General features: G+C 46.8%; 1 protein-coding gene across 1 annotated transcript in view; it reads left to right on the top strand.

Annotated features, from left to right (window-relative positions):
• Positions 1-8839: 8839 nt before the first annotated feature.
• The window catches only part of LOC120525043 (macrophage-capping protein-like), a 39913-nt gene continuing 35305 nt past the window's right edge, over positions 8840-13447 (top strand). Inside the window, exon 1 of the mRNA XM_039746995.1 lies at positions 8840-8961. The gene's annotated coding sequence lies outside the window, so the exon portion shown is untranslated. The remainder of the gene's footprint in view (positions 8962-13447) is intronic.

Here is a 13447-nt window from a genome sequence, read left to right as displayed (position 1 = left end):
CCCAAAATCCTGCCGGCTACGCCAATTGTTTTATCTTGGTAGAGTAATATATGTATTGCTCTACTCTCCCCTATTGTTTTATTAATATGTAGCCTTAGAATGTCTAATCTCACAGACTTACCACTGTATATATACTTATCCCCACCTTCCCTTCTATATCTATAACCTCAGGCAATTAGATGTAGTAAAAGACAAGCAGGAGTTAAGTTACACATAAAATAATGTATTACTGATAATATTCATAAATAATAACAAAATGCAAAGTACATTTGAATATTGGCAACCATACAACCTGATAAAATGGTGATGTGTAATTCAGGTGGCACACAGACTTGTAGTTACTTAAAATGTCTCTAGTTAAGGCATCGTTGGTGCTCAGCTTTCAGCCACATGTCTGTTCAATATGGCTGCTGAGCTGTGCTCTTCATTGTGCTGTCTTCAGATGGTGTGATGGTCTTCATCAGTTGTTAACAAGAGAAATGTACTTCTAAATCATCACAGGTTAGCAAGAGAGATGCTTCTTCATCATATGTTGGTTAGAGAGAGAGAGTGTGGATGAGCAAGCAAATTTATAGGTTTTCTGTCCAACCCCTTCAGCCAATCCAGACAGCCATATCTCAGACCAATGGAGGAAATAGATCATCTTAACACCTGCAACCCCCCCTCCCTAGGTGAGGGATGAGACAAAGAGCAGTTCAACAAACCTCCAATGAAGAGCAAAATCTCTGGACAACGTTTTCCCTTGCCCGGACGCGGGTCACCAGGGCCCCCCTCTGGAGCCAGGCCTGGAGGTGGGGCTCGATGGCGAGTGCCTGGTGGCTGGGCCTGCACCCATGGGGCTCGGCCAGGCATAGCTCGAAGAGGTAACGTGGGTCCTCCTTCCCATGGGCTCACCACCTATGGGAGGGGCCAAGGAGGTTGGGTGCAGTGTGAGTTGGGTGGTGGCCGTTTGTGGGTATGCGCCGAATGGCAGTTTGGAGTACCCACCCTATTTGGAGTCTCTGGAGGGGTTGCTAGAGGGAATACCTTCTGGAGACTCCCTCATACTGCTGGGAGACTTCAATGCTCACGTGGGCAATGACAGTGAGACCTGGAAGGGCGCGATTGGGAGGAATGGCCCCCCCGATCTGAACCCGAGCGGTGTTTTGTTATTGGACTTCTGTGCTCGTCACGGATTGTCCATAACGAACACCATGTTCAAGCATAAGGGTGTTCATATGTGCACTTGGCACCAGGACACCCTAGGCCTCAGGTCGATGATCGACTTTGTGGTCGTGTCGTCGGACTTGCGGCCACATGTCTTGGACACTCGGGTGAAGAGAGGGGTGGAGCTGTCAACTGATCACCACCTGGTGGTGAGTTGGCTTCGATGGTGATGGAAGATGCCGGTCAGGCCTGGTAGGCCCAAACGTGTTGTGAGGGTCTGCTGGGAACGGCTAGCAGAGTCCCCTGTCAGAAGTAGCTTTAACTCCCATCTTTGGCAGAACTTCAACCACAACCCAAGGGAGGTGGGGGACATTGAGTCTGAATGAGCCATGTTCCGTGCCTCTATTGTTGAGGCGGCTGACCGGAGCTGTGGCCGTAAGGTGGTTGGTGCCTGTTGTGGCGGCAATACCCGAACCTGTTGGTGGACACCGGTGGTGAGGGATGGCGTCAAGCTGAAGAACGAGTCCTATAGGACCTTTTTGTCCTGTGGGTCTCTGGAGGCAGCTTATACGTAACGGCAGGCCAAGCGGAATGAGGCTTAGGTTGTTGCTGAGGCAAAAACTCGGGCATGGGAGGAGTTTGGAGAGGCCATGGAGAATGACTTTCAGACGGCTTTGAGAAGATTCTGGTCCACCGTCCAGTGTCTCAGGAAGGGGAAGCAGTGCAGTGTCAACACTGTATATGGTGGGGATGGTGTGCTGCTGAACTCGACTCGGGACGTTGCGGGTCGGTGGGGGGAGTACTTCGAAGACTTCCTCAATCCCACTAACATGCCTTCCAATGAGGAAGCAGAGCCTGGACTCTGAGATGGGCTCCCCCATCTCTGGGACTGAGGTCACCAAGGTGGTCAAAAAACTCCTTGGTGGCAGGGCCCCCGGGGTGGATGAGATATGCCCGGAGTTCCTTAAGGCTCTGGATGTTGTAGGACTGTCTTGGTTGACATGTCTCTGCAACATCACATGGACATCGGGGACAGTGCCTCTGGATTGGCAGACCGGGGTGGTGGTCCCCTTCTTTAAAAAGGGGACCGGAGGGTGTGTTCCAACTACAGAGGGATCACACTCCTCAGCCTCCCTGGAAAAGTCTATTCGGGGGTTCTGGAGAGGAGGGTCCGTCGGATAGTCGAACCTCGGATTCAGGAGGAACAGTGTGGTTTTCGTCCTGGTCGCGGAACAGTGGACCAGCTCTACACCCTTAGCAGAATCCTGGAGGGTGCATGGGAGTTTGCCCAACCAGTCTACATGTGTTTTGTGGACTTGGAAAAGGCATTCGACCGTGTCCCTCGGGGAATCCTGTGGGGGGTGCTCCCAGAGCATAGGGTACCGGACCTGATAAGAGCTGTTCGGTCTTTGTACAACCGGTATCAGAGCTTGGTCCGCATTGCCGGCAGTAAGTCCAGCCTGTTTCCAGTGAGAGTTGTCCTTTGTCACCGATTCTGTTCATAACTTTTATGGACAGAATTTCTAGGCGCAGCCAGGGTGTTGAGGGGGTCCGGTTTGGTGGACTCAGGATTGGGTCACTGCTTTTTGCAGATGATGTTGTCCTGTTTGCTTCCTCAGGCCGTGATCTTCAGCTCTCTCTGGATCGGTTCGCAGCTGAGTGTGAAGCGGCTGGGATGAGAATCAGCACCTCCAAATCCGAGACCATGGTCCTCAGCTGGAAAAGGGTGGAGTGCCCTCTCAGGGTTGGGGGAGAGATCCTGCCCCAAGTGGAGGAGTTCAAGTATCTCGGGGTCTTGTTCATGAGTGAGGGAAGAATGGACCGTGAGATCGACAGGCGGATCGGTGCGGCATCCACAGTGATGCGGGCTCTGCAACGGTCTGTCGTAGTGAAGAAGGTGCTGAGCTGTAAGGCAAAGGTATCAATTTACCAGTCGATCTACGCTCCTACCCTCACCTATGGTCATGAGCTATGGGTAGTGACTGAAAGAATGAGATCGCGAATACAAGCGGCTGAAATGAGTTTCCTCCGCAGGGTGTCTGGGCTTTCCCTTAAAGACAGGGTGAGAAGCTCAGTCATCCGGGAGGGGCTCAGAGTAGAGCCGCTGCTCCTCCGCATCGAGAGGAGTCAGATGAGGTGGCTCGGGCATCTGATCAGGATGCCTCCTGGATGCCTCCCTGGTGAGATGTTCCGGGCACGTCCAAACAGGAGGAGGCCCCGGGGAAGACCCAGGACACACTGTAGGGACTATGTCTCCTGGCTGGCCTGGGAATGCCTTGGGATTCTCCCGGAAGAGCTGGAAGAAGTGGCTGGGGAGAGGGAAGTCTGGGCCTTTCTGCTCAAGCTGCTGCCCCCACGACCTGACCCCGGATAAGTGGAAGAGGATGGATAGTTGGATGGATGGATGGCGGTTAAGAAGTGAGGTGATGATTAGTGGTTATGTGATTATGGTTTCATGCCAAGAAAGAGCACCACAGATGCAATGTTTGCTCTGAGGATGTTGATGGAGAAGTTTAGAGAAGGCCAGAAGGAGTTGCATTGTGTCTTTGTGGACCTGGAGAAAGCATATGATGGGGTGCCTCGAGAGAAGCTGTGGTATTGTATGAGGAAGTTGGGAGTGGCAGAGAAGTGAGTAACATTTGTACAGGATATGTACGAGGGAAGTGTGACAGTAGTGAGGTCTGCGGTAGGAGTGACAGATGCATTCAACGTGGAGGTGGGATTACATTAGGGATCGGGTCTGAGCCCTTTCTTATTTGCAATGGTGATGGACAGGTTGACAGATGAGATTAGACAGGAGTCCCAATGGACTATGATGTTTGCTGATGACATTGTGATCTGTAGTGAGAGTAGGGAGCAGGTTGAGGAGACCATGGAGAGGTGGAGATATGCTCTAGAGAGGAGAGGAATGAAGGTCAGTAGGAACAAGACAGAATACATGTGTGTAAATGAGAGGGAGGTCAGTGGAACGGTGAGGATGCAGGGAGTAGAGTTGGTGAAGGTGGATGAGTTTAAATACTTGGGATCAACAGTACAGAGTAATGGGAATTGTGGAAGAGAGGTGAAAAAGATAGTGCAGGCAGGGTGGAATGGGTGGAGAAGAGTGTCAGGAGTAATTTGTGACAGATGGATATCAGCAAGAGTGAAAGGAAATATCTACAGGATGGTACTGAGACCAGCTATGTTATATGGGCTGGAGACAGTGGCACTGACCAGAAAGAAAGAGACAGAGCTGGAGACAGCAGGGTTAAAGATGTTAAGAACCTCAAAATTTCATTACAGGATATTCAGGTAACTCTTACTAAAGCTGATGTCAAAGTTCAAGCACCTACAATTACAATTAGATTTCACAAATTTGAGCCACATCCTACTTAGACCAGTTAAAAGCCTTTTGCTGCCCAGTCCGGAAAGTTGCTGGTTGAAATCCCATTACTGCCAGAAAGGATCCTACTCCGTTGGCTCCTAACCTGAAAATTGCTCCGGGGGTGCTGTACAATGGCTGACCCTGCACTCTGACCCCTAATGATCATTTGAAAAGACAATGTCCCCTGGGGATTAACAAAAAAAAAATCAGAGTGCAAGTACAGTTTGCTTTGAACAGCGAAGCAAAGAGCAGGTCGTCTGGAACAATTCATTCTGGACAGATGATTAATGAAATGAGTGATGTGGTGTGAAGTGTGGAGCTTCATCTTCACAGGTAACTCTCCAAAGTCCAAACTAGTAACACATTTGTAAGATGGCGCCAGTGCTTGTGGTCAACCAATCAGCACAATTCATTGCCAGAGCCCCACCCATGGTAGTTCCCAGTTGAACAAAAAGTACACACCCTGCAGTAGGAGCTGAAGAAAAGTACCAGGAACTCCAAATGGTCCAAATGCCTGCAGTGGGAAGGTTACAAAGGTTCCTGAGTTTTAAAAATGTCCCTGGTTCCTGAAAAATGTTCCTGTGGGGGGAAAAGTGGCTATTGATACAGATATTTAGGCACAGTAACAGTAGACATGTTTGGTGCAAACCAAAGACAGCATTTCAGGAGAAGAACCTCATGGTAACTGTGGTGGAAATGCTCTGGTTTGGGGTTGCTTTGCTACTTCAGGGTCTGAGCAGTTTGCAGTCATTGAGTGAACTATGAATTGTGCAACATCTCAAAGTGTGCTTGAGGAGATTGTGAGGCCATCTGTAGGAAAGGTGAAGCTGAACCGGAAATGGACCTTTAAACACAATAATAATTCAAAGATACGTGCAGCCACCTGTGCTGTTCGAATGTGGGACCCACTGCGTCAAATCCTCTAAGACGAAGCCTTAAAGTAACAAAAAAACAACATTAAAGAATGTTATGTTAGGCAGAATGTCCAGTGTGGGCTGGGTAGTCTTCTGGTTCTGAACTCCTGCAGATTTTGTTTCTCCAGCGTGACTGGAGTTTTTCCAGGCCATCTGACCTTATCATCGTTGTCATCAGTTAATGACTTAAATAATATATTTCTATATTTATAATGTCACAAAAACAATACAAAGTCATCAGAAGGTTTGCGGCAGCCACCCGTATAATGTGCCCTGGCTGCAAAAGGGTTAAGTAACTGTAATATGTTCACAAGTCCGAGTCCAAAACAGAACTGGCTTTGGTTGCCAAAGAAGGCAGCTTAATATGCCGAGAACAGAAGTGACATCATCAAAGACAACGGAACCAAAAGTGATGTCATCAGTGGCACCAGAACTAGAAGTGATGTCATCAAAGGCGCCAGAACCAGAAGTGATGTCATCAAAGGCACCAGAACCAGAAGTGATGTCATCAGTGGCACCAGAACCATGCAGGATTCTCTGTGGATGGTTTGCAAGGGACTGAAAAAGAAAGCCAATACACCTCGTCGCCCCCTGGCCTGGCATGGCATTACTATCATTCAGGCCCTTTAGCTGTCTACCAATCGCGCGTGTGTGACAATATATAACTATCAATGTAAGTATGCATTATTTTTTGTATTCTATTTTTCATTATTATTCTCACCTAATTTTAATTTGTGCTTCTTTTGCGAGTTACTACTTCTTTGCCATGTTGTAAAGCCCTTTGAGTCACCTCCTGTGTATGAAAATGTGCCAGAGAAAGAAATGCTGTTGAAGCTCACTAATATAAGAGATATTTTAGATAATATAGATAATAGTTTGATATAATACTTTTAACTTATAGATACAAATAATGTTGTCATCTGCGGTGGGCTGGTGCCCTGCCTGGAGTTTGCTTCCTGCCTTGCGCCCTGTGTTGGCTGGGATTGGCTCCAGCAGACGCCCGTGACCCTGTGGTTGGGATATAGCGGGTTGGTTAAAGGATGGATGGATAATGTTGTTATTGTATATAATTCAGTCCAGTTGTTTGTGATCTCTTAATTGATTGCATTTTCCTTAGACAAGGTTGGGTCTGGAAAGAGAAAAGGATGGGAGAAATAAAAGAAACACGTGTTTTTGTAGACTCGGTGTACAGTACTAGTAAAGGCTGAAAAGGAACGCACGGCTTCAGTGTCTTTACTCGTCTTTTACAAAGAATGGCTCAATAAAAAGAAATGGAGGGTTGTGGACCAGCCCAGTCAAACCCCTGATATGTTTCTCTTTGAAATGTTGTGGGGGGGATTTGAAACGGCGGTACATACAATCAATCTGAGTGGTCAACAATGTCTCCAGGCTGATGTTAGAGACTGGTGGGCAGTTGTGCAAAACGCCTACAAGAAGCTATTTCTAATAAAAGGGGCAATACCAGCTTTAGAGGACAAGGGTTGACTTTCTTTTTCCCAGTCCCTTTACCTCTATTTATATTTTTATTATATAAATGACTGAAAAAGGCACATATTTGTTATGTTTTTAGTTCTCGAGAGACTGAGTGAGGAGTCTAAGTGTCTGGGATTGCGAGTGTCCTGAATAAAAACCAAGATGCAGGACTTTAATGACCTCTTGGACACAGCCATCAGCAGGGTGTCTGTCTGCGGAGAGAATGTCGATCTTGTCGAGAGGTTTACTTACCTCGGCAGTGGCATTCATGTCTCTGGTGACTCTTCTTTTGAAGTCAGTGTGTGGCACTCCCAATATCTTTGCAAAAGACCAAAGGTCCAAGTCTTCAGAGTCTTGCTGCTTCCTTTCTTGCTACAGTATATGGTTGTGAGTCATGGATGCTATCCAGTGACATGAGATGAAGACTGGACTCCTGTGCTGCTGTGTCTCTTCAGAGAATCCTTTGGCGCTTTTCCACTGCATAATACTGCACAGAACGGTTCAGTACAGCTCACCTTGGTTCGGCTCAGTTCTCGGTTTGCCTTTCGACTGCAGTTTATTACCGCTTTAGAGTGGGCGGGATTATTCACGTGTCGTTATAGTTGTGCCGCCTCTACTGCTTGCTCTTCATTTTTTTTAACTTGTCCCTACACTGTTTGTAAGTCCGATGGTAGCCGTGTGCGCCCAAGAGCTTAGTGACCTCCTGAAAAACGTTTTCATTCCGCGTCGCCCCATCCAGCTCTCGCTGGATCCGCTCGGCTACCAACGAGGAACGTCTGTACTTCCTCAATAGACCACGAAACAGCCATTTTTGGTTAAAACAAAATGGTGCGTCCGAACCTTCGCTGGCTGTGCTAAAAATCTAGCGGGTCTGTTGTGTCTCGTGTCACAAGTTCAGTGACGCAGTAATGACGATTTTCTCCGGCCAATCAGTGACCAGCAGAGTTTACACGTCACGTTTTGGTAACAGTTCGGCTTGCTTGGAACCTCAGCTGAGGTGGTACTATAAAAAGGACCAGGTACCAGGTACTGTTCCCAGTGGAAAAACCCCCAAAAGTGAGCTGAACTGAATCGTGTCGTGCCGTACTATGCAGTGGAAAAGCGCCTCTTGGGTACCATTGGTTTGACTTTGTGTAGAATGAGTGGTTGCTCATGGAGTCCCAAATGAGGCACATGTGGCACAATTCCCAGAGGGTGACTTTGGACCAGGACAAGGGGACACACACGTAACAGCGGACTGCGGCAGATAGAGGGTCATTTCCAGAGGGTGGTACTGGACCGCATTTCTGCCTGGGGGGTTGCCAACCAGGATCCTGAACTGTTTTGTCATGTCGTGGGTGCAGCAACGTGCTGTACCGGTGCATGTTCCCCAATCTGACCTGAACTTTATCTGTAGGCGCTGTTTGCATGAAGATCTCACGTTTGCTTGTTCAAATATGTTGAAAACGTCAACAATGCACATGGGGTGTACTTACTTTTTCACATGAGCAGCCCACATCTGAAACACCTGATTCTAATTTTATGGATCTGAAGCGATGATAAATGTAGGAATGCACTTACTATTTCCATGTGACAAACCTGCATTTTTGTTCATTTAGATTATGAGAATGAATACACAATGTCAGTTGTATGTGTCATTTGTTTAGTTATATCACCTTTATCTGTAGTCACTGTTTGCATGTCTACTGTTTGCCTGTTCAAATATGTTTAAAAAGTCAACAGTTTCTATGGGGGTGTACTTACTTTTCCACGTGACCAGCCCACATACCGAGTAAGTTTCTCAAATACGACTTCAGTTAATTGCGGACGTGGAGTCGAACGATTTCGGAAGTCGACGCCTGCCCGCACATCTGTACACCGCATTGTCTGCTGGCGCTGGAAAGTCTGCCTCTGCACCGCGGCGTCAGTTCCGCCCCCTCAAAGGGGCGTGGCCACGCGCCTAATGAATGCTCCGCAGGAAGTTTTATTCTAGCAGCGCCCAGTCAGTCGGTTTGTGTGAGTCTCACTCATTCAAGACTACAGACGACTCTGAGCTGCTCGTCTTCCCCCGGGATTCTCATTCAAGTGAGTTTCAGATTCAAGTTTTTACTAAGAGAGTGTTTTGTTTAGCCATTTGTGTCGGGGATCTTGCACCTTCTTCTTTGAGAATGCAGCAGTGAGGATTTGAAACATCTTTTTATACACTGCCTGATGGTCTCAAAGCTGACCGGCGAGTATACGGTGCGCTTTGGAAGTTAGTTCGAAGGGCGCACCCAAGGAAAGCTTCCAGTCGATGAACCCCTCGTCTGGTGACAGGCTTCGTAAAAAGAGGTGCAAGAAGCTAAATTAAATTCGGGATTAAAGAGATTTACTTACTCTCTATACATTAATCTGGGCAGCACATTCCTATTTACAAAAGCCGAGGTTTTTACTAAATAAAAATCAGCCTTAATATCTTCGTCGTATCTGTGTGAGTTACGTTAGAAATCATATGCTTTATACTCACGGCTGGGTTTTATTGGAAGATCTGCAGTCTCCATATATAAATTGATCGATCTAAATTTTATATAGCACTTTTCATAGTGCCACTTAATACGGGATTCGTGAAGAAAGCAGCAGTACAACAAATCGTAAGGTTGTCCAGTGAATACTAAACTTCAAAGTCAGGTATTCTTACTGTAAAGCACGAACGTGTATTAAAAGTCGTCATTTTGGACGGACCCCAGCACATCAATCTGTCACAGTAAAGCGGCTTAGCCCGCGGCACAGACAGACCACAATAGGGCTGGGCGGCATGAGTGATATGCATGGTGTTGTAACATATCTGAAAAGAAGATTGAGAAACACTCACATGGGTAAAATGACGAGTTCACTTTGCACATTGCAAAGTGCCCGAATTTGCAAAAACGCTGGTGGAATTTTTTTTACCATGAATATACAATTTTTTAAAAATGGTTTAGTCGATGGGATATCCATCCCATTTATCCTGAGTCTAACCCTGCAAGGAAGGTTCCCACTCCATTGCCGGTGATCTTCTGAATGTGTTTTTAAAAATAGTTCCATGGAAGTGTTTCGGCGAAGTTAAAATTGGAGTACCCGGATAACATCTGATTAGCGGTGATGGCGTCCCGTCCGGACTTGCATTTCAGGTGGGGCAGCCAGTCCACGACCCGGTAATGCGAAAAAAAAAAAATCAAGTTCAGAGAAAATGAAGCGGTAGATTTTTACTGAAGACCGGCCTGATGCGTAATTTTTTTTAACGATATATCAAATAGCAAAGATTGCAGTTAACAAAGTGCGATTCAGAAAGCCCCCGTTTCATAGGGCATATAGCGCCTTGCGTGGTGCACAATGTAATCGACCACTGGTTTCAGATTCAGTCCCGATGATCCTTTAAGATTTCGAAGTGGATTTAAGTCTTATTTTCCAGATGGCCGCATGCTGCCATTTAGTTTCGCAAATAAAAGTTTTCCATTAAGAAAGAGACGCCGACATGCATATTAGTGGCTCGGAGCTGCGGTGGGCTTTATTTTGGGGTGGAGTTCTTTTTTGGCCCTGGAAAGAGCTCACGTTATTCAGCGGGATGACTACACAAACACTGCAAATAGGTGCAAAAGACGGGGATCAGGAGAGCCTCTGCCTGTAGCAAGTCCTCCGTCAACCCGTAACTCTCATCCCACTCCTCGGCTCCAATTCGGCTTCTGTGGCACAAATCGAAACTCCACTATAAATTCAAGTTAGCGATCGGGTTTAGGCATTTTAAGACTCGTGACGGGAAATGTCGCATTCTCTTTGGTTGGCAAAAGACGAATGGAAACTGGTACAGTCATTGCTTTCGGGCCGCATTACGAAATTTCCGAAACGGCTTATGCGCCACGGGTTTGTGTGCTCGTCTGTGTATCGGTAAAAACTCTCGGTCCGTCCACCGTGTACGCTCGCGATACTCCCTTCGGGTGAGTGAATTGGCCAGGCGGTGTCCGACGAAGAGCAACACCTGGCGGACCCTCGACCCCCTTCACAATTCAAAGTGGGGTCTCCTTGAGGCCCCCCATCCTGTCTCCACGCCGCTCCCTGACTCCACTATATTTGCGCTTCTTATAACAGCACTTAATTGGAACAAGGAATACATAAAATAATTAATAAACTGACAAAGAAACACCCATCACAGCCTTAACTATCATTTTTAACGTCGCATATTATTTTAAAATAACCAAAACTTTGAAAGTTAGTGTTCAGCGGTTTCTTCAGACTCTTTGCTGCCTATCACAACAGCACACGTTTACATTTTCTGAAGGCAGAGTCACCTATGAGGTCACCACATGACAGCCTCCGTGGGACCCTGGCCGTCGCTAAGCTGCCTATACATCATCGGGCCACTGAGGACCTCAAATATGTCGCGATGAGAATTAAGTTTGGACAAACTAATAATTGGAAAGTTTGCTGCAATCCGGAGGGTAACCCAAAGATTTAGATGTCAGTGTATTTAATAGCCATGATATGTCAATGGATTTGTCTCCTTTAGAAATGAAGGCCTAATAATATAATAATAATAATAGTAATAACAACAATAATAATAATGGTCCAGGGTATCAATGTGTTGTTACTCTTTGTTACTTGATACATTATCACTTGTAACATGTGTTTCAACAGCAACAAAAACAATTTTAATACTACCACTACTACTAATAAAATAATATTATAAAACAAAACTATTACTACTACTAATACCCATCCATCCATCCATCCATCCATTATCCAACCCGCTACATCCTAACTACAGGGTCACGGGGGGTCTGCTGGAGCCAATCCCAGCCAACACAGGGCACAAGGCAGGAAACAAACCCCGGGAAGGGTGCCAGCCCACTACTAATATGAATAATAATATTGAAATAAAAACTATCAGTACTACTGCTACTGAGTGGGATTAATAAACTCACTTAATGCAGTAAATACAGGGTCAAAATGAAGCTGAATATTCAGATAATTAAAAAATGAACAGCAGCCATACCTCCAGCACTTGCAAAGAGCTCAGCGTGTTCAGGCCCAGCCAGCACTTAGATGGGAGACCATCCAGGAGAAAGCTTGGATTGCAGCTGGACGAGGGGTTGGTGAGGCCAGCAGGGTGGACCCCAGTGCAGTGATGGGGACGCTGAGCTGTACAAATGGGGCCGTCCTTCGGATGAGACCTTAAAATCAGGTCCTGACACCATGTCATCGTAAAAGATCCCTGGGCATCCCCCATAAAGAGTAGGGTGTACCCTGACGTCTGGGCTAAATTGCCCACCATGGCCTGGTCATTCTGGACCCCTAATCATCCCCTGTCTTTAAGTGGCTCGTTCTCACCACTTCACCATGTGTGCGGAGAGTACTGGCACAACAGTGGCTGCCATCACATCATCCAGGTGGATGCTACACATTAGTGGTGGTTGAAGTGACTCCCCATTCACAATGTAAATCACTCTAAGTAGTGAGAAAAGCTGTAGGGAATTATTATTATTTATTATGTGAATATGTGACACATACTAATGAATTTATCTAAACTTCATGCTGTCCTTCCAGTGACAGCAGATACCAATAAGGCATTCACTGAATCAGCAATGTGTGCTGCCAATAAAATGCACCAGCAGTTGAAGTTCATCTGAGCTCACTGCTCTTTCTGGATTGTGTGTTGCTTTACTGTAACTCACTAGCAGGAGAGCCTGGGTGTGTGTTGGTGAAGTTGACAAACGCGTCCTCAATGCAACGACACTCGGAGCACTTCATACTGTATGTCCGCTAATGTTGGCAGCCCTTAACAATGTGTAGGGGTCCTGGGTCTCGTCAGCTAGGCTCTGTAACATCCTATAATATCTGTTAAACGGTCAACGTCAAAACTATCACTCCAGTAAAGCTCCAGCTTTAGCGTCGTAACGTCTGATGTAACGTTATTTAGCTGGCTGGAAGTTGGACAAGTTTAGAGTCTCTAAACACACCTGCAAGTGCAACACAAGTTGCTTCTCTTCTTTTCTGGATTCCTTACTGGTGTTGACGTGAAGTCATCTCACTGCAAAACGATGACAATAGGTGACTGTCCATGACGTTAATGTGACGATTCATGAAACAGCAATAACCCCAGTAGTTTCAAGCTGCGGACCTCCAGAGCTGCGCTCCGTTGAGGAGGCTGTCACTTTACTTCAGGGATGTCACGTGATACGCCTGCTTACACAACAGTCAGGGTTTGGGGAGGAGTTACCTGACTCAAGGCAAGAAACGTGCAATCCCATTGGCTGGCCAGCGTAGTTCCTGAATGGTGGACGTGTGCAAACCCCTAATGGGCCGCCTCCTCAGCCAGTGCACTGATTGCGGACCCCGCATCCAGTGGGTGATCTGCGTATACGAAGGGGCACCTCAGGTTTTACTCCTCCACGTTCTTTTGTCCACTGAACTTACTACTGCAATGGCGAGATACACGAAGGCGCGGCTCCTGACTGTTTCAGGCACCGGCGCTCAGTTTCAGGCGTTCACATTCGTTTGGGTACACTCTTAAAAATAAAGATTTTAAGGTGGCATGGGGGAACCGTTTTTTGATCCC

This window comes from Polypterus senegalus, chromosome 3, assembly GCF_016835505.1.
Source record: "Polypterus senegalus isolate Bchr_013 chromosome 3, ASM1683550v1, whole genome shotgun sequence".
Lineage (NCBI taxonomy): Eukaryota > Metazoa > Chordata > Cladistia > Polypteriformes > Polypteridae > Polypterus > Polypterus senegalus.
This window is presented reverse-complemented; position numbering and strand designations above follow the sequence as displayed.